The following is a 26,555-nucleotide window of genomic DNA, read 5'->3' as shown; positions in this document are numbered from 1 at the left end:
GTAAGTGTTCCAGCCACGTGATATGATAGAAATACAATTAGCTCTCTGATCTGTGACTTGAACACGTGGGCGTTTGATGAGACTGGAGCTAATTTACGTTGCAAAAGAAAAAATGCAAATTGTCCTTCATACAAGGTACTTGGTTTACAAAAGCTTTTATCAAAATCTACATTTACTAACTATGCAGTTTATTCATTCAGTGCTGTCAGAAAACGTATTACTTTATGTAAGCAGCATAGTGGATAGATTTATGTCTGCAGAACTGATAAAAAAAACACATATAATCTATCCTTATATTGCTTTCAAGCTATAGTAGTATACATTATGATGGTCATATGCACTTTCAAAAACTATATATGACCAGGTTAAACAAGGTTAATTCTGGATGGAAATCTAGTTGGAAGAATTGTATGGGTCCCATGTACATTATTAGATAATCATCAATTGCTGGGAAATGTGATATATTGGCATTTTACAACTTAACAAATCAATTAACTGGTCCACCGAAGTGGTTTCTCCTGCTAACTCCCACATCACTACTGGGTAATTGAAAAAAAAGCTTACCATAATGTGTTGTGCTAGCTTTTCCAGAAACTTGACATGCTTATGGTGAAGGACCTTAACTGATGGATACTTTGGCATAAAGGTTTTTAGCATGAATAGCTTATTATATCTGAAAAACATATTTTCATGTGACAAGTACTTTCACAGTAAGAGACGGGGTGAAAATACTATTACCATGAAAATATATTGCTATACAAATGTTAGGAACTGTTCAGAATGAGCCAGATTTTAAACTACTGTGGTGCATTAATGCACATTATGCAGCCCACAAATATACTGCTGAAGGTACCCCATTCACTTGAATGGGCTGCCTTAGGTACCAAAAAAGGTGCACATACCATTTCTACCAAAGTTATGCAGATTAGTTGCATGGCAATGCACATCTGTCCATTAGTCAGTAAGTGACCCTTCAAAAGGAACATTTACCTCCCTGCGGAGAACATAGTAAGTCATAGCTCTGGAAATTGGTGATGTTACTGTAATGAGGAAAGAGGTATAAGGAGTTTGAAGCAGATAATAGGTAACAAGTGGGGTTGAGGCACAGCAATAAGGAGGAGTGGCTATCTTTTCAAGAATGTCACCCTTAATAATGTTGATAGATGCTGTGTTTACCCCCAGGAGGCTGTCATGCTACTGCCAATTTGGAGAGATAGTTTCACATTAATGTTTCACATTAACTGTGCCTATGGAATGTTGGAGTTAAAACTGGAGTGTGCATTTTGACACATGCTATGGAATGAATAGAAGAGAAACATTATTCCGTATCTATGGCCATATCATATTTTATCTTAACTGTAAAGATTACTAAAGAACCAATAAGATCACGGCTGGCTCCACCCAGCTGTCAGAAGCAGGCTGTCGGCCGGCCAATGGCCAGCCGCTCGGCCAGCTTCGTCTTTCAGCACGGCTCAGCGCTCGACTGAGCCGCTCGGCCGTGATCGGGAGCTGTACGGGCTATTGTGAATAGCCGTACAGCACCCCCTCGGTTCTCCTGAACCGAAGGGGTCCTGGTGCCGAAGCTAGCCGAAGGATCGGCCGAAGCTACGGCCAGATCCTTCGGCAGCTTTGTGAATAGACCCCTAGGTTGTATAAGTGTGATTTAAAATAAATACTAATATTTCTTTATGATAATTGTTTTGTCTAGTATGGGGTCTTTTAATAATACATACTGTGTATCATTTAATTTTTAGGAGTACCAGAACATTGTTTGTAGTTTTATTGTACAGCTGATGTACAGCTGATGTAGAAAAATACTAAAGCACAGTGAAGGGAACATTCACTGGTCAGGGTCTGAAAATTCTACCCACCCACCATTATATATTGTCATTTTAAATTGTTATACTGTATATAACTAATGGCATTTCAAAATTCAAAGAGGAATAACAATAGCTGTATTTGTACATCAAAAACCACCCATCACGGCTTACACCTGTATGGTGGGAGACAGGCTAACATAACAAATTACTATGGGTCGTCCAGCTTATGGAATTAAACCTCTCACTTGGGTCTGCACTTAACATTTCCTGAAAGACACATGGCAAATGATTTTGTTTCTTCTCATTCTACAGATCTTAGTTGGCTGTTTATCCTCTTGGTTCAATATTTGGGGTCTTTTATGTGGAACAAGTATGCAAATAAGAATATCTGACTGTGCAGATAAGCATGCACATTGCAGGTCTGTAACTCAAACCTTTTTCAACTCATTTGGTCTAGCAAGGTCTAGGTTCTAGCAAGACAGCTAGCATCTACAGAAATGCAATGACAATCAATGACTGCCATCTATGTCTCTCAGGAAAGGTTTTCCTTACTTACCTTAACTGGCACAGAAGGAAATTAAAGCATTTTTATTATCATTTTAGATCCACTTTAATGGACTGAGTATCTAGGGTACCTTGCCCATCTGATAAATATAACTCTAGAGAAAGTTTTCCCAGCTTAGAAGTAAAGGGCCCTTGGAAATTATTTTTAAATGTTGGCATCTACCCACGATATCTGAATTAATACAAGTGTGAGGCAATGTAGAGCAGCCTGAAAAAACTAAAAGAAGTGATTTTACTTTAAAATTCCTTGGAATACTGGGAGGAGTATAAAAAGGCCAGTTTATCGTCCAGTGATGGTGCCTAGTTGAGAGTTGGCTAGCCAAGAAGAAGCCAGCATCTTACAGTTTACTGAATAAATATATGGGAGACATCCTGTGACTTGGCACCCAGTACAGCTGAGTAGGTTGCACATGTCTAAAAACTAATCCTGCTGGGAATTTAAAACATTCCTTATCATGGTTCTCAGAACAATAGTGAGCATATGCTATAACAAAAAATGAGCAGTCCACCATGTCATGAATATTCACATCCGCTCAGCCTTTAGCCACTTCATACAAATGCGTAAACTATGAATACAGTAGAAACCACACAGTCAGTATAGTGTGTTAATTAACCACTTGCCGTACGAAGCATCTTCTTACTATTTGCACACACATGGTAAAATCTAAATTTTGGCTAAAAAAACAGCTTAAAATGTTGGCACCAGAAATTTTTTCTAAAATTATGCTCACATGCTGGAGATGCTCCTCCCAAGTCTCACCACCAAACAATTATATATTTTCTGAAAGAAAAGGCCCTGTAGAATAAAAAAATGCTGGTTGCAATTTTTTATGTCATACGGTATTTGCGCAAAAGTTTATCAAACCAATATATTTAGGATGAAATACATTAAAATAAAATTTAGTGCACAGAAAAAGAATATAATACCCAATATAATACCCAAATATAAATGACGGGGTCACGTCGGGTAAAAAGATACTAAACATTTTAACCCTTAAAATCGTGTGCGCCTGTAAAACCGCAAAAAAATACAATACCCCTAATTTCCCATATGCGACACTTTAAAAGCTTTTACTGCTCATCAGTTTAGGGTTAACAGTGATTTATGGCCCTCAAATTTTTGCTCTCACTCCGACGTTTGTGGCGATATGTAACATGTGTGGCGCAATTTTCGTTTTTGCACGCAACTTTATAGTTTGTGGCATGTCCTCTTTATGGGACCCCAAAGAAGCTGATGAAGCAGAGATCTGCTTTACCGGCTTCTTCTCTTAGCTCTAAGGGCCGGAGAATGTGCACAGTGGCACCGGAAGTGATGCAATACACATCACTTCTAATATACATCACTTCTGGGTCCAGTGATCAGAGGTGAGATCAGTGGCTAGAAGCCTTTTGATCTTCCTCCGATCTGTCAGAGGAGACCCACCATGCCGGAGCCCAGAAAAGCACACATGGGGCACACATAGCTGCTCCGGACAAACGATCTAGCGCCTTTACAGACACCAGATCGCTTACACATAAACAGCAATCGCCTGCTGTTTAAAATGAGCACCAGTTGTGTTCTTGGTAAAACTAGCAGCAGAAACCGTGTTCTTGATATAACCACTTCAACCACTATGTTCTTATTGCAAGTTATTGACTGGCCCTTTTAAAAGTCATCCTGATGCTCTGAATTCTTGAAAGGATAGACCAGGGGTGGCCAACTCCGACCCTCCAGCTGTTGTGGACCTAGAAGTCCCATGAGGCATTGCAAGACTCTGGCAGCCACAGGCATGACTCCCAGAGGCAGGGAGGGATTATGGGATTTGTAGCTAAAGTACAGCTGGGGGCCCAGAGTTGCCCACCCCTTGGATAGACTGTAAGATTTAGTTACACAAAGTCTCAGTAACTCCTAACACCCTCATATTATTTAAGCATCGTGTCAAGTAACAGTCTCTTTCTACAGAAATACTAATCAAGTGATTGAAACATGCTATGAGTATTATGAATGAGTGACATATAGGGGTTCATTTACTAACCTTATAAACACACGACGAACGTGTATACACCTCTGCAGTGTGTTCCCTCCCAGCATGATCTATGGGTGGAATCTAAACACCTTTGTAATGTGTACACCCAGCAGGTGTGTTGTGCAAAGCCCTGAAGGAATTCCAAGGTGATGTTGGGTAAATTAGCTCTATGTTGTGTTGCTTGCGTTGATGAATGCAAGGAATGTAAATGCATGAGCTAACCATTTTTGTCTAAACTGTGAAGCAGCATTATATATGCATCATGTGCATGATTTTTCCATATATGGCATTAGTGGAAATATGCTTTTAGAGACTTTTTGGTTGATAAATACGTTTTGCTGTGTGAAAATCACACACACCTGGCGTGTGTGTGTGTTTAGGTTAGTAAATCACCCCCATACTTTTACACCAACTAAGCACAAATCAAATACATATAAAAACCAATCCATGAATGCTAGATTGTTTTAAGCCCAATTTTAAAGCAATGCTTAATGTTATTGATACATTTAAAAAAAAATCAGACATTGTTATTAAGCTTTTTAGTTTGCATGTCGTTAGCTTTCATTGCATGTAGTGTGAGTGTGTGTGTGTGTGTGTGTGTGTGTGTGTGTGTGTGTGTGTGTGTATATATATATACATACACACACACACACACACACACTGTATATATTCCAATCTTGTAATATAGGAGGAAAATATTATATTTATCATCTGCAGCTAATGGATCAAGCCTCCTATTATGTCAGTTTGTACGCTTGTGAATGTTATTATACCATACACCTACACACATTACAACTCTTAGTGAAGCAGTCCCAGAATGCAAATCTTTTCTTATCATTATGCTGCTATACAACATGACCACTTCACTTCTGATTATGCTGGATAAAGCATGGTTTTATAAGCCAACAATTATATTAAGTAACACATTTGTAAGAAGGCAATATGTCAGATTTTGTTTATGAGCAACCAAATGGTCAGTTAAACCAGCACAGGTTTATGAATATGGAAACCTTTTTGTAAAGCTGACATTCAACCTACTGAAACAGGACTATTGAAACCATGTCTCTGTGGCCCCAATCACTAGTGCGGTGATACATGTTTATCATTTTGATGGCTTCACCATCTGGAGCCCTAGACACAATAGAAAAATAGAGGCTACATATGTGTTAATGAGTCTGATCCTTAAATGCCTGCTCTTCCCTTGGGATTGTCATTATCAATCACACAATGACCAGTTGACCAGTTAACAGAACAGACTCTGCTGATTTTTTTATTATTAACTGGTGGGTGATAGGCACATATAATTTGTGTAGTGAATACTATTAAATACAGTGTACAAAGAAACAAGATAAATATATAATGTCATAGTTTTTATAGACTGGTTTATGGTTGCTTTAAACCTATCAAATGTTATTTTGTTATATTTTAAAGTGAAGGACAGGGAAGCCCAAGTTAGGTCATACGTCTAGTCCCTGGCCCCAGGTGGCTTGCTGGTCACAAAAAATAATTCACAAGGGCACACAGACGATATATTATTTGTGAAACAGACTGATAAGTGGTGTAAGGCCTCATCCAGATCATCCAGGCAGACACGTTCGTGCGGCATGCACACCCAAAAATGGTCCAATCCCAGGAGGGAGAGGTGCTGGGTAATTGCACGCAGCAGCCTGTTCTTCCCTATGGGAGGATGCGGCTGTACTGTCATCCGCACACTCATACTTGCACATTCGTGCGGGTCCGGACACCCGTCCCTCCCGAGATCGTCCCATTTACAGGCGTGCACGCCGCATGGACATGTATGCCCCGTCTGAACGAGGTCTATAAGTAATGTATATATGGTGAGCAATCCCCCTAAAAAGTCTTAACGAGTCCCTTAAATGGTTAGTTAACTTATCATATACTGTAAGTACAGTGTATCTTAGGGTTACTAACAACACATTCATCCATATACTGTATACTGCAGTAAGAGTTGCTTATACAACTCACAAACATACAGTTAAACATTTGAAAAAAATATGGGAGCTATGATTACTGACTTTTTTTCTTTTAGAGTCTGAGAAACACAGGGCCAGTGGGAGAGGAAAGTAATAAAAAAAAATCTGTATTTTCCATCAGCTGCCAGTAAATGGTAATTTGAATACAACTGGCTACCTAGCAGTGGCATAGCTACAGGTCATGGGGCCCCATAGCAAACTTTTGAAATCTCAACTGTAAGCTGCAAAATCTCACAAAATCTCATGGAAACACATTCATATGGTCACATGTCCTAGTCACATGTACTAGAGTTCCAGGAAGTAAAGGGAGATGGACTAATCTGCCTTTAGTGAAAATGGCCACCATGAGAAGGATAGAGAGGAAAAGAAAAATAAGATATGCAAAGAATAAAAAGCCGGCAATTATCTAGAAGTATCTGTTGTAGATTGCCATTACTAAATATTTCAAAAAGTGTCTTTGCTGTCACTTTTAAGATAGGGGTAAAGTTCCTCTTTAGCTTTTAACAAATCCCATCATGCATCTGCCTCTGGGAGTCATGCCTATGGATTTTAAAGTCTTGCAATACATAAAGGGATTTCAGTGCTTAGATTGCCTACCCTGTTGCAAACTCTCCTGCCCCTTCCACCGCCACATCAAGCAAGTGCTAAAAGAGGTGGTTGAATAGTTAAGTTACGAAAAAAAATAGTAGAATAGTAACCATCGCCATATTTTATATTATGACATAATTGTTAGTACTCCTGGACCTTACTGCACAGCCAGCAGAGGGGGATATGTTAATTGGAAATATCACAGGGGGTACAGGGTCAGTGTCAACAGCAACCTCTGCAATAATTAATAATACAGTACTGGATTTGTGTTGTCTCCAAATGTACACAGATTTTCTATGTTTAATCCACCTTCCACCCCCAGACCCCATAGCAATCATGTGGGCATCTATGGTTATTGTTACACTACTTCTACCAAGGAATTACTTATATTTACTGCATAGTGTATAGTATTATAGGTATAAATACAGCATTCTACCCCCTGATCAATGGAACAGACTTTTGTTTGCATTATTACCTACTTCCTGCAGACCTCAGTGGACGCTCTGGTATAAACTGCCAAAGTCTTTCATGACAGAAGCACAATCCAACAAGATTTGAATGGCACTTAAAAGAAACAGAATATTCTCTGTAGTGGTTTCCAAGTTATAATCTAAAAAGACACATCTTTTCTTGTGTTCATATGGAACATCGGCTCCTTTAAACAAATTCAAAGCACCTGAACATACAGTATATCCATTAATCTGATCCATGCCGAATTACAGGATTTCCGGTGAAAAAAACTGAAACTACTAATTTGTAGAAGGATGTCTGTACACCTTGTAACAAGGACACTCCACTGTAGTCCAGGTAAGTCAAGGAAAATGCAGTTTATTGAAAGGGCAAATACAAAATAGCTTGAAACAGCAACATAAGACAGTCTTTTAGCTTCGCTCGGTAGCTTTCCACAGCTTCAAGACACTCACACTTGCTCACCCCTCATGAGCCCTCCCTCTGCTCTCTTAGCAGTCTGTACCACAAGTCCTAGGGTCACCGACCTTCCTGACCTCTCCCCTCATGGGCACTCACTCTGCTCTCTTAGCAGTCTGTCCGACAGGTCCCTGGGGTCACCGACCTTCCTGACCTCTCCCAGCCACCCCTGGCTGTTCCGTGCGCGTCCAGCACGCACCCGAGTTTGTCTGTGTGCTCCCTGCACGCACACACACACAACTCCAACACAACTCCCTGAGCACTGGGCTGGCTTCCTAATAAGGCTGCTCTCAGCCACCTGATCAGCCCAAGCTGGTCATTGGCAACACCTGGCCCCAGGACTGGAGATCTCATCCCACCCAGAGCTCTACGAAATCTCCAGAGCTCCAGAGCCCCATTTGGCTGAGAGTCCTGGGTGCCAATGTTGCCATGCTACGTCGCGGCATTGCCATGCACTGCCACAACCTCAATACCATTAGTTGCTCCATTACTTGTTGGTGTAACACAATAGCTCCAGCAATTATCCAGATGCGTGTATTGTTTCATAATATTGCCTATTTCTTGTATGATACAGGGAACAAATTTAAAATATAATCTGTCTGCAAAGTTCAATATATGGTATACACATGAATTATATATAAAAGACTGTGTGTTTTTCTACAAGGGAGACCCGCAACCCATGCAGTATATGTCAGTATGAGTTCTTTATGCATTTTTAATCAGTCAGTGTAATTTTAAAAGTGGTTACCTATTTATATAATCTGGACATTGTTCTTACCCGATGCCTTTGCTGCAATATCATGTTTGCATATAACTACAATCAATATGTGATTACATGGAGCCCAAACAGATCAAATCTCATGAATATTTTCTGATGATGGCCGAAGCAAACATTATTCGCTTGCCTGAGAAAGATGAAGAGTTTGATGAGAATGTGCTTTGCTTAAACAGTCCAATCACCTTATTTGTTGGGGAAAAGGAAAATAAATATGTTTTGTGTTTATGTAGCTCCTTATGTAAGACCTAAGTGTGTTTAGGCAGCTACTCAATAACGTACTGTTTTGTAAATGCTTTAGAAATAGTTATATATGTTGCATCTTGTTCTATTAAGTTACACTGACTATATTATTTGACCTATTAGTGACTGCATAAAGTTTTTTTAACTACAAAAAAAATTAGGATACCAAATAGGATACAGCACTGTAAAATTACAGTACAGATTAATCAGGGATAAAAGGCCTAATGGGTGTATACCTAACTTTTATCTATGGGGTAGGGGGTGCGGTGCATTTGAGTAATGTACTGTGAGGTGGTTCAGTTGCAAACACTTGCATTTATAAGCTCTTGGAGGAACTGTCAGTAACAACTGCCTGACGTGTTTTAAGCATCTCACAGTTAAAGTTAGATTCTAAAAGAAGAAAAAAAGGAAAAACAGAAAAAGTAGCTTAGGTGTTGACAATTGCCGACTCAATAGGTTTTTGGGTGTACAGATCTGTGCACATAGGTAGATCACATAAGATAATATACCCTAGCACTGCAGTTCAAAGAAGACACGCATAGTTGGTGATGCTGATATGAATGTTCTTATTTCGACATTTTGTGTTGTGTGGTTTTAACATTCTGCCCCTCAAATTTTTTAACATAAACTAATACTGTAATGTGTGCCTTACTGTAATCCATGGTAGTCTCCCTTCTCTTTGCTGCTCTTCCTTTTAAATCCTCATGTCTTCTCATGCTTGGGGAGAACTTCCCTTTGCAGCTGAGTGCCTCTTTCTGTAGTGCTGGCTCAGGTTGCAAACCTACACACAGACACCAGGTATCCATTTCAGAGACAAGGCAGTCTGCTGCAAAACAGAAGTTCTGCCCAGCATGAGAACAGATACAGATTTAAAAGGAAGAGCAGCAAAGAGAAGGGAAGCAACCATGGATTACAGTAGTCTCTGAAAATCACCATGTCACATGCCTTCCCAAAGGGAAAAAAACTTCTGTGCTGATGCACATTACCCAGAAATGTTACACTGTTTTTACAAGAAAAGGCCTTTAAAAAAAATTGCAGCCAGCAACAATTAGGAAAATGCACATGCAGCCAGTTAGCAGTGAAATATATATGGACTCCGGGAGAGGCTGTGAAAAAATGCAACCAGCAAAAAATTAAAAATATGCATGTTTAAAAACACATTCTTAAAACTTTAGACAATGCATGTGGAGATTCTGCAAGGAAGCTGCTTGACACACATCAGCACTCTAGCATTATGATGTGAAATTCTTTTCATTACCCTACCCCAGTGGTCATTCAATGAAGGGTTTACCAGCTATTTTAACACCAGTATATGCCTACATGCCCTACTCTAATTTATTTTTGTGCACTTTATCAGGAGCACTCCCTATCCTTTTCCTATCCCAGCTATGCAAATTTTCAATATGGCTGCTGGGAACCCTGCCTTTTTATAGTGATGAGCTGCCATGTAAGAAACCCTCCATTATTGGCCATTCTAAGCCGCCTGACCTAATTTAGAGGCTAGGAAGTGCATAATTAGTATTTGGCTGCAGTGGCAGTGAACATTAGTTCACTGGATCAGCAAACTGCAAATGGGTTGGGTTTGCTGTGAACCCAAGCTTGATGCGAGCCGGAAGCTCATCCCTAGTCAGTTCATCGTTAGCAACCTACATATTTCATGCAGCACAGGCAACATTTAAGTGAGCAAAAATAAAAACAGCTGGAGGTATACTTTTTTGGCAAAAAAGACATGCAAAGTCTCTTCTCCCAAAAATGTTCTTTCTCTGGCTTGGTGAGGAAGCAACATGGGTAAGTGCTGATGTTACATCACTGCAGGTGCATACTGAAAGTTACGTTTGCCATAATGTGCAAGTATGCAGTGCATACTTTATGGCAAGAGCCAGCCCACCACAACAGCAGTACAGTTCTACTTTAACACTTATCAGGTAATTTATAGACCTATGATTGTCATTACCCAAACGCATGTAGTCACATACATGTTAAAGGTTTAATAGTCCCCAAAATCATCTTACTGTATTACTTAACTTGGAACAATTACTAGTGCTATTTATAGGTTACAATAGGTTAAAGCAATAAGGCCTTGGTACTGGATTTCCTGAGATGGTATATCGCCCACTGTGACTTGGACTCTCTTATCAGTTTGAGGCCGTGTCAGGAACTCCTCTATTTCCTGTAGAATTCAGCAGGAAGACCTGACCATCTTCCTCAATTAAAAGTAATAAGTAATGATCCTGAATGGCAGGAGAGGAAAAAACTGGTATCTCCAGGAGCAAGATCTTGCATCTACACCCAATGGACCATTCAAGCATCACAAAATCCATCCAGCCCTGAATTCTTAGTTTTGAGTAAGAATAAACATGACAAAGTGGGAATAGAAGAAGTGGCAATAGACTAATAAGGGGTTTTAATGCACAAGTTACATATCAAAAGCAAACACCTCTCATACTATTCAAGCAGTTTTCATATTTGGTTGGGAAGTAGCAGTATAATAATGCACATAATATATGTTTATAAAATGTGGACTGCTCATATAAAAACAATAGAATTTTATACACTGCCTATATGATTGATGAGTAAATAGTACCAACCATGGCAAATCATTAATAGTATTAACTGTGTCAGCTGCATCACTAGATTCCTGAGGTGCCAAACCCTGTATTGCTTCAGCGTTGTTTACGGTACTTTCATTATTAATTGTGACTTTAAGGAGCTTTCAGTTAAAATGCTTTAAAATGAGCTGCACACTGTTCATTGCAAAGTTTATGACACAAGCTTGTACAGCATTATGAGATTTTGTGCCTGGACAAGATGACTGGTTGGAACTTATCTGTAACTCAACGACAATGTCACTTTGTCAACAGTAAAATAGTGTGAAATTTAATATTTTATGGAAAAGGCTCTTCGACTATACGTTTTTATGCCTAAACTGTTACTGGCTTATTTGCCACAAATGTAAGATCTTCACTCCTCAATAGTGTGAGTACTTAAAAACGGACTGCACGGATGATATTATATTTGCAATTCCAGTAAGAAACATTTATTGGATTAGACATAAAATGGGAGCATTGAGCCATGTAGCATTTCCTATGCAATTTTAACTGTCTTTTAATAATGTAAGATATGCAAAGTAGCTTTTACATTCAGACCTAAATGTATAGCTGTAAAAAGCATAAGAAACAAATATAGTGCCACATTATGCATTAGTTACATGCTGCCTTTGATTGAGAAAGTATTAAAATGTAAGTTTTACATTATAAGAAGAACCTTAGTAATATATACACTGAATGTTCACCAGGAAGTGACTTTGAGTAAGACAGAGAGTTTATAGTTAATAATGAGCAATGCTTTGAGCTCTAGTAACAGTAAAAACACTGTTTACCTTACAATTATTTTAGTTAGCTCAGCTAATTAAAGAGGAAAGCCAGCCAAAAGCAGCCATAATGCTTACTGTAAAACTGTATGTTCTTTAAAGTTTAGCAATCTATTATTTTAATAATGTCCCTATATTAATGAACTATTATGCATGAAAAAAATAAAATATTCCAATTTATCATACAGATGTGAAGTGAGGTTTTGCTTGAAGTAGGATAAGGCTCTGATGGATATAGGATGGAGGTTTATTTGGCCATAAGATATGTTTTCATCAAATGCAAGATGAGGTTTTGGTGGATAAATGATAAGGTTTCCAGTAGTTGGATAAAGTTTTCCTAATGTAAGTTAATGGTTTTGTTGGCCACAGGATGAGGTTTCATACGTTTAATGTGGAGGCTTTGTCAAATAAAAGATAAGGTTTTGCTGCATGTGCGATTGGGTTTTGTTAGACACAGGACAAGGTTTCAAGAGAAGCAGTAGGAGGCTTTGCCAGTTGTGGCCTGGGGGTTGTTGGATGAAGTAACAGGTTTCTGCTCGATGGTGGGGAGTTTTTGTTGGACAAACGATGAGGTTTTGTTGGATGTGTAATGAGGTTTTATTGGACAAAGGAAGAGAAACTAGATGCAAAATTATATTTTGTTTGATATAAGATTTTGTTGGATGTAGCATAAAGCTAGGGATGAGCACTGAGTTTGGGTCAAACATGGGTATTGAATTCCAGGTAAACTGATGTGGCCATGCACGGCCATAGCAACAAACTATTGATAATGCACTTTCTGGCCTCTGAACTTAGGTCAGGTGGCTTGGAATGACAAATAGCTCTTTCCTATGTGTGCATATTTTTTATATTTTGCTGGCTGCAGTCTTTTTTAAGGGTTTTTTTTTGTTAAAACAGTGTAATGTTCATGGGCAATATGCACCAGTACCAAAGTTTTTTTTCCTTTAGAAAGGCATGTGACAGGGTAATTTTAAAGGGTGGAGACTGTGGGAAACAAGAGCATAGCATTGCCAACCCATATTACAAAGGGGTTAATTTACTAAAAGTAAATATGCTGTTCACCTTGCAAGGATATTTTTCCTTAGTTTAGTGAATGAGGTGAAGCTCTATTGACTTTCATTCATCCGATGTGAAAACAAAAATCTTTTTTTTTTTTTTTTGCTCGTGATTGGGTATCCTTTGGAAAGTGATGACACTACAGTACCTGACACTGGTTTAGCAAAGTCCACAAAAATAAATTGTGAATGGGGTGTTAGGCAAAGCAGGAATTAAGTTGCTGGGCATGGGGTGATTTTGGAAAAAATGTCTTCTTCTGCTTTCACAGCAGCACTGCTGACCAGCCCTGGGAAAAGCATAGAAAAAAATCCACCAACTCCTCATAGCCACCTCTTATCTTAATGAATATGTTCTTCCTACATGAAACATATCAGACTGAGGCTCAGTCTGGGCACACTTCCTTGTGGTGTTGTCCTGGAACAATAACTTTTTTGAATGCTGATGTCATTGGAGTGCAGCTGGCTTGTTTGCTTATTTCTCATAGCCAGTTGGTGTGGATATGGTGGGATTAGCTGTAGAGGAGGAGGAGCAAGGGCACAGAAGCAATCCAGAAAATCAAGCAGCACCAGAAAGGCAAGTGTCGGCTCTGTGCCTTTGAGAAGGAGGTGGAAAATGATGTGTGGCATATAATAAAGTGCATAGTGCATATTAATCTCATGGATACAATTTCTAATTAGGAATTTAAGTTTAATACTATTTCAATCTTTAGAACAAAAAAGTAAACTATGTTGAATCCTTTTGTTTTGCCTTACTTTTAAGGGAAACAGTTTACTTTTCTTTATAGAAATTAGATACATTTTCCTAAAACAATACAAAAACAACTCACTAATGCATCTTTGTGAGAACAATGTAGCCGTATCATACATTGCCAGAGTGGATGCTTTTTATCTAAAAAGGCTTTCATTTTGGCAGCATCAACAAGCAGTAGCTGCTAGGGAGGAAACATTATTTTGTCCTCAGGTACTTACAAAGCCAGCTCTAAATATTAACTGGGGAATCACAAACTGAATCTGATATGAAAAGTTTGTACATAATAGTAATAATTTCTTTAGTGTTAAACTATACCCACACAGGCATTACTGGAAAAAAGCTCCAGTGTGACAGATGCTCATGTTAGAGACATGCAGTAGAAGGTTTTACACAGGAAGCCATTTGCAAATTGTTTTTCACACATAATTGCTTTCATATGGTTTTTTGCAGGTTACCTCTGCAGCTCTCATATAAACCTATTCAGCACTGAGCAAACTTTTGTTTTATAACTGTTAATGATGCACATTCTGCCATAAAGCGTTATGTAAATATTTCAATTATAACCTATTGCAAATTGTAAGGGCATTAGAAATTGGCACATGGTATTATATAGGCTTGAGGACTGAAAATACTTCAGTTCCTGTATTTCAACCAAAACCACATCATATTAAAATACTCTGGTCAAGAATTATATATTCAAAGCAATGCAATACATGCCTATTATAACTTAGTGCTTTGCTGTAGGGATTGTATTAGTGACTGTGTGTGACAAAATAGCACATTTTCGCCAATTACTAATAGCACTGAGTGGGGAGGTGGGGGGGGGGGGTGTAACACAATCTCTTGCAAGGATTGCATATAGTACGTCCCAACTTAAGAATTTGAGAAAGAGGGACACCTTGTCATGGAGATGGCATGGCATGCAAGTGTTGTACCATGACAAAAGCTAGATGTGGCTACATTGAGTAGAGTAAATGAGCAGTGGTTTTTCATCTCTACAGAACCTGAAAACTGCCGTACTGACACCTGCCGGAAAAAAAATTAATGTAAACACTGCTTGGTGTGGCAGGTCAATGCTGCATCTGAGGTATGTGAGGAGGCATACTGGATAGGATGGGGGTAGGAAAAACCATACAGGGTTGTTATTAAAAAAGTAAACCTGTACTTTAAAAATAACTTCATTAATAGTTGGAGGCTACATAGGAAAAAGCAGCTCTTGGGTTCAATAAACAATAGACATGTGCCCCAGCAAACAATTTGTTTAGTTTAGTTTTGATTCGGATTTTGCATATTTAGTTCTTCGGATTTGGGTCCGCAATTGAATTCGTTGCGGGATTCGGAAGAAATTTGTTAGCGGTAGCCCGGTCGAAATTTCGTTTATTGGACGCAATTTTGTTAGCAGCAAAGTGACAGAAAAAAAATGTTTTTTTTTTACAGTCTGCAGAAGATGAAAAAAAAGCGTGAGGTTCCCTCCCAATTCATACCAGACCCTTTAGGTCTGGTAGGAATGTTAGGAGGGACCCTCCCCCAAGTTACAACAAAAAAAAGTGCATGGGGTTCCCCCCAAAATCCCTACCAGACCCTTTAGGGGGAACCCCAGTCCCCAAAAATGGGGAGAAAAAACGTGGGGTCCCCCCTAACAGTCCTACCAGACCCTTGATCCGAGCACTAGCCCGGCAGGTCAGGAAAGGGGGGGGCGATCGAGCGCCCTCCCTGCGCCTTACCAGGCCATGTGCCCTCGGCATTGGGAGGGTGTCCCCGTGCCGATGGGGACAAGGGCCTCTTCCTCACAACCCTGACTTGGTGGTTGTGGGGGTCTGCGGGCAAGGGGGCTTATTTGCATCGGGGTACCCCTTTTAATAAGGGGGCACCCAGATACCGCCCCCCCTTGTGAATGAGTAAGGGGTACTTGTACCCCTACCCATTCACTAAAGGGTTAAATCAAATAGTTAGTAAAAAGTCCAGACTTTTAGATAAAATCCTTTCATTGTTTTAACTTGGGGGAGGGTCCCTCCTAACATTTTTTTTTAATGTCACTTTGCTGCTAACGAAATTTCGTCCAATACACGAAATTCGACCGGACTATCACTAACGAATTTCGTGAAATCGGGAATTCGGATTTGTTTGCATTCGTTTTAGCTGCAATTTGGAATTCTGGTGCATCCGAATCTCCGTCCGAATTTTGATTCGTTTGTATTCATTTTAGCTGTAATTCGGATGCATCTGAATCTCCGAATTTCCAAAAATTCGTCCGAATTTCGTTTCGGAATGAAAAAAATCGCACATGTCTAATAAAAAACTTTGTATAGAGTTATAATGTACTGCACTGCTTAAAGATTCCTGCAGTGGGAGTATGTAGTGTGCAGCAAAGCATATAGAATGCAATAGTCAGGAGTATATAACATACAGTATAGCATATAAAATTCAGAGTTCAGATGTATGTAATATACAATATAATATATACAGTGTGGAGGCCAGGACTATGTAACACACAACATAGCACATTCAGTGCAATGGTTAAGACTATATAACATTCAGCATAGTGTAAATAGTGCAGAAGTCAGACATATGTAATGCACAGCCTACAGACTGTAGTGTTCACTGGTATGTAACAATGTCCCTTACATTGTTGGTTAGTGGTTGGAAAAATGCCCTAGCATCAGTTGTCAATACGAGAAAACGATGCCTGCTGTGGCCTGTGGGAAAAACAAAATGATTTGGTGCTGATAGAAAAAAATTCTCAGTGGTGGTGGTCAGCGAGAAGAAGTAATGCCCTGGCATTCATGAGTAGAAGTAACAAATGCTCTGCTGTCATTGGTTAGTGGGTGGAAAAAATACCCTGGTGTAAGTAGGGGAAAAAATATCCAATCATTGATGATCAGTTTAGAGGGAAAACAGCTCAAGTGCTGGTGTCAGTGAAAGGAAAAAATGCCCCAGGATTTGTGACCAATGAGAGAGAAAAAATGTACCACTGTCAGTGGTCAATGGTAGGAAAAAGTGTCCAGGCAACAGTCAGTACAAGGAAAAAATGTTCTGATGTTAGTGGTCAGTAAGAAAAAAAAGGCTCTGGTGTCAGTGAACAGGGGTAATGATTTCACTGCCACTGATGTTCAGAGGGAGGAAACAATGCCCCCGTATCAGTGGCAAGTTGGAGAAAAAATGCTCACTGTTGGTAATCAGTGTGGGTAAAATAGAGTGAAGCCTTATTGTTGGTGGTTAGTGGGAGCAAATATGCCCCATAGTCATTGGTCCTCAGAAGCAAAAAATTCCCTGCTATCTGTGGCAATTGGGAACGCAAAGTGTCCCATTGTCGGTGGTCAATGGGAGCAAAAAATGTCCTGCCTTTTCTGGGAGGAAAAGGGATCTGCCGCTAATAAAAAAAATCCCCCCTTCCAAATTCGCCTCAGTATTGGTCTACAATTGGATTCACTTCCTCTAACATTAGTGGTCAGTGGGGTTAAAAGCAATGCCCTCAGCATTGCTTGTCAGTGGAGCTCACTTATCTACCCAGGAGCTTCATGACCTGTGCCACAGCATCTCTCTGCCCATTTCCTGGTGAGGTCACTCTCAGAACTCTATTTGCACTGGCAGCCGAGAGAACACTCTTTCCAACCATGCATACTGTATATAAAGCCATTGCCAGGCAGTGTATTAAACATTCCAGCATTGGGACATGGTGGCCGTGGCGCATAGGAGTTTGTTTAAAACCTGGGAGAGTAATGTGGGATCTAGAACAGTTGTGGGGTCTGGGATTATGCTGTAAGAGTTTACCGACTCCATGCCTATTGATGATTATGTATATATCTTGCATTCAGCAAAAGAGATGTTTTGGAGCCCATTATTGATTACAGCTAACACTTCAACATCCAGTTTGGATGGAAACCAATGAAAGTGATATTAATGTTTTTAAGCTATTTCAAATACTAAATAAATCACTTACAAAGGATGCTGCCTCTTGATGTTTAAAATGATTAGCTCCCTGCAGAGTCAGCTGGTTTCCTGAGCACTGGCCCTGATATTCCATTTTTAGGTGGCTCCTTTCCCTTGCAGTGTCTTATGGAGACATTAGTGTGTGCCAATACTGTAAGCTGTGTGTGTCTCCACAAATACACAGACAAAGCAATGTGTTTCCACAAAAACACAGGCAAAGCAAGGCAAGCTACTTCCCTGCTCTCCACTTATCCTTCCTTCTATCTCAAAGCTAGTAGATGGACAGCTACTGGAGTCTGTGCTGCCCCCTGTGATATTGAACTGGACAGGAAGTTCAGGGAAGCAGAGCTGAGAGAGTTGGAGCCAGCTGATTGGAAACCTGACAATTGTAAGTGCTTGGGCAAAAATGTAAAGAAATATGTTGCTGTGCAATGCAAATTTGTTTGACCTGGATTCAGTAATGCAAAGAAATTGTAAGGGGTCCTGGTGCCGAAGCTAGCCGAAGGATCGGCCGAAGCTACGGCCAGATCCTTCGGCAGCTTTGTGAATAGACCCCTGAGTGTCTATAACTACTTTAATCTGCCATCTTTAGTTTTTAGTGTGTGGGAGTAAACTGGAGCATCAGCAAAAATACACATGCTGGACAAGACAAGTATACTAAACACTCGTTACCATATAGCATATAGCATATAGCATATATGACATTAATTTAGATGGATTTTGGGACGGTACTTTATTTAATTGCTCTAAATGCAAAGAAAGGCAGCTTGGACAAAATAAGTCACCATCACCAGCTGCTTACAAAAGCAAATGAAAAAAGACTAACACTTTTAGGACTTCAGGATTATGCAAATATTCCAAATAGCAAAAATATAACATTTGCCAAACATGCTTGTCTTCTATCTAACCCCCGCACAGACCATGAATCTTTACTGTAGCCACGTTCATATCAGCCAGGACTAGTTAGTTTCAGTCTTGACACATGTACAGCATTATGCTTGTAAATTTTAGGTTGTTTTAGAATCCTAGTTGTAGGAGTTGTTAAGCATTCTATTATTATAGTGCTATTTGTTTTGTGTTATATCTTAAGTTTTGTTTATATTTGCTGCCACCTAGTGATAGGTGCTGTGTTCTATCCTGAGATTGGGTTTGTAGAGTTTAGCTGTTTAGTGACACAAATTAGTTTTATTTTCTACCTTTCTTTGCATGCCATAATAACTCTCCATTGTTTTATGCATAATGTTTATTATAATTGTTTTTATGTTTTTTTAGATCCCATTTTAACTCTTGGTTGTATTAAGTATAATTATTTAAATTAGTATTTGCAAATTTGAAATTTTAATGCATGTGCATTTAAAATAGACTTTAGCAATGAATATGTAGCGCTCCCTTTTCCCCAGTCAATGCTATCCCGATATAAGACTATTGGTGGCTCTGAAAGGGTGATCTACAATAAACTGAACTAACAGGTCTCCCTGTCTTTCCGCTATAAGAAATCTCTACTATGGATCCACAGCACTCCAGGACACCTTGCGTTACTAGGGTTGGTTGCTATGGGTTACTACAGCTCTGATTCTTCTTGTCTAGGGCTGTTGTTGCTCGCTTTGCCCATCAGCACTTACCACCCTTCTGTTGTACAATTGAAGTGAGGTCCAGACTGTAGTTGTGATGCTTGAAACATTTATTGAAGAACTTCAGGGAGAGAGGTAGAGGAGGGTTAGGATCATCTCGGTAGGTGTAGACTCTATGGCTTTGAGGGCCTAGCCAGCTTAGGCAGTCCAGCACAGCCTCCCCCACATGCAGGGCCTGGGGGAGGAAGAGAGCGCTCACATGGCCCACCCAGAGTATTTATCTCCTCTCCCAGCATGCACCACTGGCTCCTTCAACAGTGATTGGCTGGGAAGGGATATCTACTCCTAGCAATCCCATTGGCTGCTCTGTTCTATCACTAGAGCACACCTTGTAGTACCTCTGGCAGCAGACAGATGGCCAGCAATGATAGAATGTTTAGGGGGAGAACCACATGAACCAAACTACAGATTAGTATCAGACCACATACAATCTGATAAACACTAAATTTAATAGCACCCTTTCCACCAGGGTACTACAAACATATTCTTTATATACTAAATATTTCTGACCTGCAACTTTATCCCTATGTTTGATTACAGAAACCAAAAACAAGCTCAGTCATGAAGGGGTTAAAGTGATACAATGGTATTGATATATGGTTTACATTGATGAAAGCTTTATGTTTACTGGGGAATTGTAGGTAAGTGTGTGTGTAGCAGCAGAGTAAACATTGTCCTCTTTATTCCATATACAAATGTGAGTGTATGTCCAGCCAAATGTTTTATCTTTTTTTTTTTTTTAGAGAGCGGGAAGGGTATAACAAACCAAAAGGTCTGAGTGTATGTCCAGCCAAATGTTTTCTCTTTTTTTTTTTTTTTAGAGAGCGGGAAGGGTATAACAGACCAAAAGGGGGCAAGTAAGAGACATTTATTGTAGGGTTCACATACATTTTGGAGCTGACCTCTACGTAGATATAAAAGACACACTGTGAGGCAGTTCTGCATTTGTTAAAACATCATTAAATGTATGTTTTTAATGCAAGCAGTGTAAGCACGAGAAATTAACCTGGTATCAGCCTCTTGCAGTCCCTGTACAGCAGAGCTCAGAGTGAGAGGAAGTAGCAGCACAAGGAGACAAAGTGACAGAGAGATGAGCTTATCACTGTAATGCTTCTCCTTTCACTGTTCAGTCACAGGCTAGATGTGGGCCTATGACAGCCTGGGTTTAGAGGACATGGGTTAGCCATCATTAAACCTGGAAGACTGGGGACATTAAAGCACACATAAAAGTGACACTAAACTCTGGAGTTAAATCTTTAAAATGCGTTCAAATTCCTTAACTATTAATAAAAATGTATCTTATTTGTGTATTACTCAGCTGTAGATCCTCAAATCATCTCTGAATTCATGCTGATAATGTCCTTCCTTCTGGAGGGGGCTACTTTGTTGCCCCATAGTCCCTGTGTGTGTTTAAAGTAGCCACCGCTCCAAGCTCGCTCCCATGATGGACTACAATCTTATTACAAATTAGGAAACTAAACGTGATATTGTAGTCCATTTAGTTTCCTAATTTGCAATACGATTGTAGTCCATCACAGGAGTAAGTGTGGAGCAGTGGCTACTTTACACTTAAGCAACATATTGTAGTATAATTTTTGGAATGCTGCAAATGCTCGTTTTGGTGCTACACAGTGCATTTTTAGGCTCATGGACTTCAATGCGAGCACATAAAAACACATGTAACATTTTGCATGTTTGTGCTTTTTAGCACATATCAACAAGCCCCCACCCCCTAGCAGTCTATAATTTTATTTCACTTTCATTGACCAAAGCATGAATGCATAATGCATAAAAATTTATGAAAAACAGGCATCAAAAACATGCTAAAAATGTACACAAATTCAAACGCAGTGTTCACACCACACTCTATCACTGTCAGACCTCGATTTGCTATAAGCAAGCGGGTGTCTGAAATGGCTTAATTCTTTCATTAATGGATTCCTCGTTAGTGAGGCATCCATTATGCTGATCTTAGCGGTTACTGGCATTCTGGAGCTCTGAATAGCGCAGTCATTTGGGCACTTAGTGACAGGGATGTACAGTGTACACCTCCCGTTGCAAAGGAGTTAATTAGGTTTCCTGTTGGGCTATGGGCTATTGTTAATTGATTGTTAATTGCCCTATTTGCATGCACCTTTCCTCTACTATTTTTAAACTGCTTTGGGCAGCTCCACTTTTTGTTCTGAAAGTAAAAGACTGGTGCAAGTAACCAAGCAATCAAAATGCTATTCATAGTTTAATCTTCACATAAGCACCAAAACACCTGCCAAGAGCCCCATCCAGCAGACTCCATGTACTAAGCCGAACACCTCATGACTCTGTGCTGACCAGAATTCCAAGCCTAGCCATTCTCTAAGATAAAAGCAATATAATTGTAGGCCCACTAAGGCTAGGTTCACATCTAGGCGATTGCACTGGTGAGCAGTTTTCGCGTTTTTTGTTTGCACAATTTTGCTTTGAAAAGCGTTCAGTTGTCATGCGGTTTCAAGAGCATAGAGATGTCTATGGGACCCAAACCGTGCGGCAACCACCCCCCAACCGCTTTTTGCGTGACAGACAAATTTCGCCGCGTGACGCAAAAAGCAATGGTGTGAACAGGCTGGATTGACTTGCATGCAGATCTCTGTTTTGTGCAATATTGCATGGCTATAAATCCAGCCTAAAGAGTAAAATCACAGCTCTCCCGCATCCACTAAATGTACCCTTACTGTTGGAATTGCCTGTCCTGGATTCCTGGAGTCACATATACATATAAACCTGTTGAAAATTCTTGGCTAAATAAGACAGCCTAATCTGCATCCAATAGGTGTCTCATTCTGTCAGTAGCTTGTCTGATAAATCCCCCTCTGTGACTGAATAATTACTGCAACTTTTACTTACAGGTGCTGCACAAAGATGTCTTTTTTTCCCCAACAATAATTTCATTTAAATGCCTTTCAGTAGCTTTGAAATAGCAGCAATTTATGTGTAAAAGTCCTCTTGAGCACAATGTCCACTGTCTGACTGCAAGAGAATTATGCTTTATAGTTCTTCATTCTGCATTAGAGACTAATCAGTCTGTATGTGTAGACAGGAGCCTATGCACGAACATGAAGACAATTTTCTAGCAGTCAGGTAGTAAAATGAGCGATGGGGAGACAATACAGTGGATGCATAATCTAGCAGATAATCACTCTGTGAGCTTTAGCAGCAGAAAGAATATAACTGAAAATGCCCTAGTATAATGACCCCTAGATACATTATTGTGTAGTTTAGTCCTAAATAAAACTTTTTAGACAGCTTTTGGTGCATCATGCCATAGGGAAATTAGAAACACTGGGGGATTGTATACTCTAAATGAATTCTTTAGAATTACAACTAACACATCTTAAAAAAACAACTTTCTATTCACAGTTCTGCCCTATTTCCATTTTTCATTCTTTAGAGATAATTTAGAAAAAAGTACATTTTGTACTTAGCCAAGTGAACCTGTGTTCACATTCAATAAATAATCATGTGCAAAAGAAAGTAAAAAACATATATATTTCTCTTACAAATGATTGGATAATGGAAGTGAATACAACTGTACTGAGCTAAAATTGTACAGAATAGCTGTAGTAGCCTAATATCAGATATACCGAAGGTAGGTGCTGTCTATGCATATAATATAACCCCAAAATATGGAATAAGCACCAAGAGTTGTATTCATCTTGAGTGTAGGTGGCATTTGAAAAGGCAAAGGATTCATGTGCAATACTACCAATTCAATTATATAGGCTACAGTGAAGGATTCCATGGACTCATTTAGGCATTTCATAATATGCTGGTACTACTGTATAATAATAAAGAGAAATAAAAACAATTGAACCGTTTCATTCTGGCTGTTGAATTGGGACAATATCAAAATTGCAAGCATTCTTTCTAAAATGGTGGAGGGATGGTCATCTTGGGATAGGGATTTAAAGAAGATGCATGTGCACACCCAGCAGAGTTAAAGTGGTATAGATGGTAAATGGGGTATTGTTTAAAGCAGAATTCCAGAAAAAAAACAACAATATAAAATTAACAGCCAATTGAAAAATTAATTGCAGCATTCACTTTCAACTTAAATCTCCCCTCTACATTGTTCTTTTCCACCACAAGATGCCCTCAGTCTGTGGACCAGCATCATTTAGCCTACTTTATCTAAGCCCAAACTATCCCAGACCTGTCCTAGACTGTGACTGGAAATTTAAAATAGAAGCAGCACAGTGATAAGTTGATCTCTCTGATTGAGTTTTCTCTTCCTGTCAGAATGCTGCTTCTCAACACATAAACTGTTTGACTACTTCTGCTGCTTCTATCTTTCACACTATAGCCATGCTGAACAAACACTCTACAGGCTGATTCCAGATCAAATGTAGGTACATATACTGTTTGCATTTGAAAATGCATTTTATGGTGCATTAAAGTGACATTAAACCCTCAGATTTTTTAACATAAACCAATACTGTAATGTGTGCCTTACTGTAATCCATGGTTGTTTCCCTTCTCTTTGCTGCTCTTCCTTTTAAATCCTCATGTCTTCTCATGCTTTGGGAGAACTTCTCTTTTCAGCTCAGGGCCTCTTCCTGTAGTGCTGGCTCAGGTTACAAGCCCATAGAAATGTATACACAGACACCATGGGGTTGATTTACTAACCTTTTAAACACACCACGAACGTGTATACACCTCTGTAGTGTGTTCCCTCCCAGCATGATCTATGGGAGGAATCGAAACACCTTTGTAGTGTGTACACACCCAGCAGGTGTGTTGTGCAAAGCCCTGCAATGAATTGCAAGGTAATGTGGTGTAAATTAGCTCTATGTTATGTTGCTTGCGTTGATGAATGTAGGAATGTAAATGCATGAGCTAACCATTTTTGTCTAAACTGTGAAGCAGCATTATATATGCATCATGTGCATGATTTTTCCATATATGGCATTAGTGGAAATATGCTTTTAGAGACTTTTTGGTTGATAAATATGTTTTGCTGTGTGAAAATCACACACACCTGGTGTGTGTGTGTGTTTAAGTTAGTAAATCACCCCCCGTGTATCTATTTCTGAGACAAGGCAGTCTGTTGCAAAACAGAAGTTCTGCAGAGCATGAGAACAGATACAGATTTAAAAGGAAGAGCAGCAAAGAGAAGGGAAACAACCATGGATTACAGTAAGGCGCACATTACAGTATTGTTTTATGTTAAACAGCCCTTTGCCTTTTTTGGGGACATTTTCCAGCGTTCAATTGCATTGTAATGATTACAAATCTACATTTGTGTTTATTTAAAGTGGAACTGCAAGCAGATAAAAAAAAACACCAATAAATGCAGGTATGTGTTCATTAAAATAAATTGTTCATTAAAATAAATTAAGTGTATTTTTTAGAGCAACAAGTGTAAGTATCTGAATTTGACATAGTATCAGCCTCTTGCAATGCCCTGTACAGCAGCACTTAGAATGGTAGGGAGAGCCACTCAGTTGTGTTCCAGTGCTTATGTTCTAACAAGGAACATGCTGATAGGATGAGAGCACAGCGTGACAGAGTGATGAGCTTATCAGTAGGTTGCTTGTCCTTCACTGTCCATTCACATGATGGGGCTGGGGCAAAACTTGGATATTGCAAAGGGTGTGATGGTGTCATAACAAAGCCAATTTTGGAAAACACAATATAATATTATGGGGCTGTCTATGATGAATATACCACATAGTTAAATATAATGATACTAAATAATAATAATGGAATATTAGTAGTGCACTTACGTAAATAAATCACTTCAGATATGTGTTTATGAGGAAGGCAATCCACTTAAATTTAAATCCTTTTTCATTAATCCAAAAACAACACTCTTGATGCTTCAAAGTACTAGAAATCATTACATCATAGGGCCATGCATAACTAAGGTGACACATTACCTATTATTTCTACACGTACAGAATATAGCAGCACTGCAATCAAGTAATAAAAAAAATAGGTGCTTCAGACTCACACTAGAAAGTGTAAGATGTCTGCTTTATCCATCCCTCTGCAGCAATACACATAATCTATATAGATAACACTGAACTATCATATGTTTGGGATTTACAACTAAATAATACATTAATTTAGAATATTATTAATTCCTATTCATTTCGAATATTATTAATGCCGGCCTTTGGGGTGTTCAAGGTGTGCAGTCGCACAGGGCGCCAGGCGGGCGACACGGCTCGGCCTCGGGGAGCCAGCATAGTCTATAGCATCTGCTCTCCTCACCGCTCGGCCATCTGACATGACAACGTTCCCTCCTGTGCCCCCCACCCACTTCAAGCGCTGTCTTTATCATTGAATCCCTGCTGCCTCTGCCCATACAGGCAGTGGGGATCAGAGGAGAAAATGTCCGCTAAAGCCTGCAACTGTCAGGATGGCTGAGCAGAGAGGAGGAGAGAAGCCGCAACTGTCAGGATGGCCGAGCAGGGATGAGACCGCCGCCGCTGTCATCCTGTCAGTTTTAGGATGACAGCGGCTCTGTGCATGGCCGAGCGAAGGATCTGTAAATATCTGTGATATTTACTGATTCTCTGTGTGCAGCACAAACACTGGAGTGATCAGCTGATCACTCCAGTATTTGTAAGTAACTGGGGACACAGAGTACTCTGTGTCCCCAGTTATGAATGAACAGCCAGTGCTTTACATCACTTCCTATTGATTCATGACTTTCTGAATGGGTAGTAGCACTCACTACAGAAGCTTTTACCCATTCATAAACTGATTGATAGTAAATATTTTACTATCACCAGTTTGTGAATAAATGGGAAGCCTTCTTGCTTTCAATTCATTTAGAACAGAGGCTGCTGAAAAAGAGATTGAGGACTCTGTGTCCTCAATTTCTTTTTCTATTTTAAAAGGAAAATGTCAGGGGTCTTTT

Source organism: Nanorana parkeri, unplaced genomic scaffold, assembly GCF_000935625.1.
Source record: "Nanorana parkeri isolate BGI_ZX_2015 unplaced genomic scaffold, ASM93562v1 scaffold427, whole genome shotgun sequence".
Taxonomy (NCBI): Eukaryota; Metazoa; Chordata; class Amphibia; order Anura; family Dicroglossidae; genus Nanorana; species Nanorana parkeri.
Note: the sequence above shows the minus strand (reverse complement) of the source record.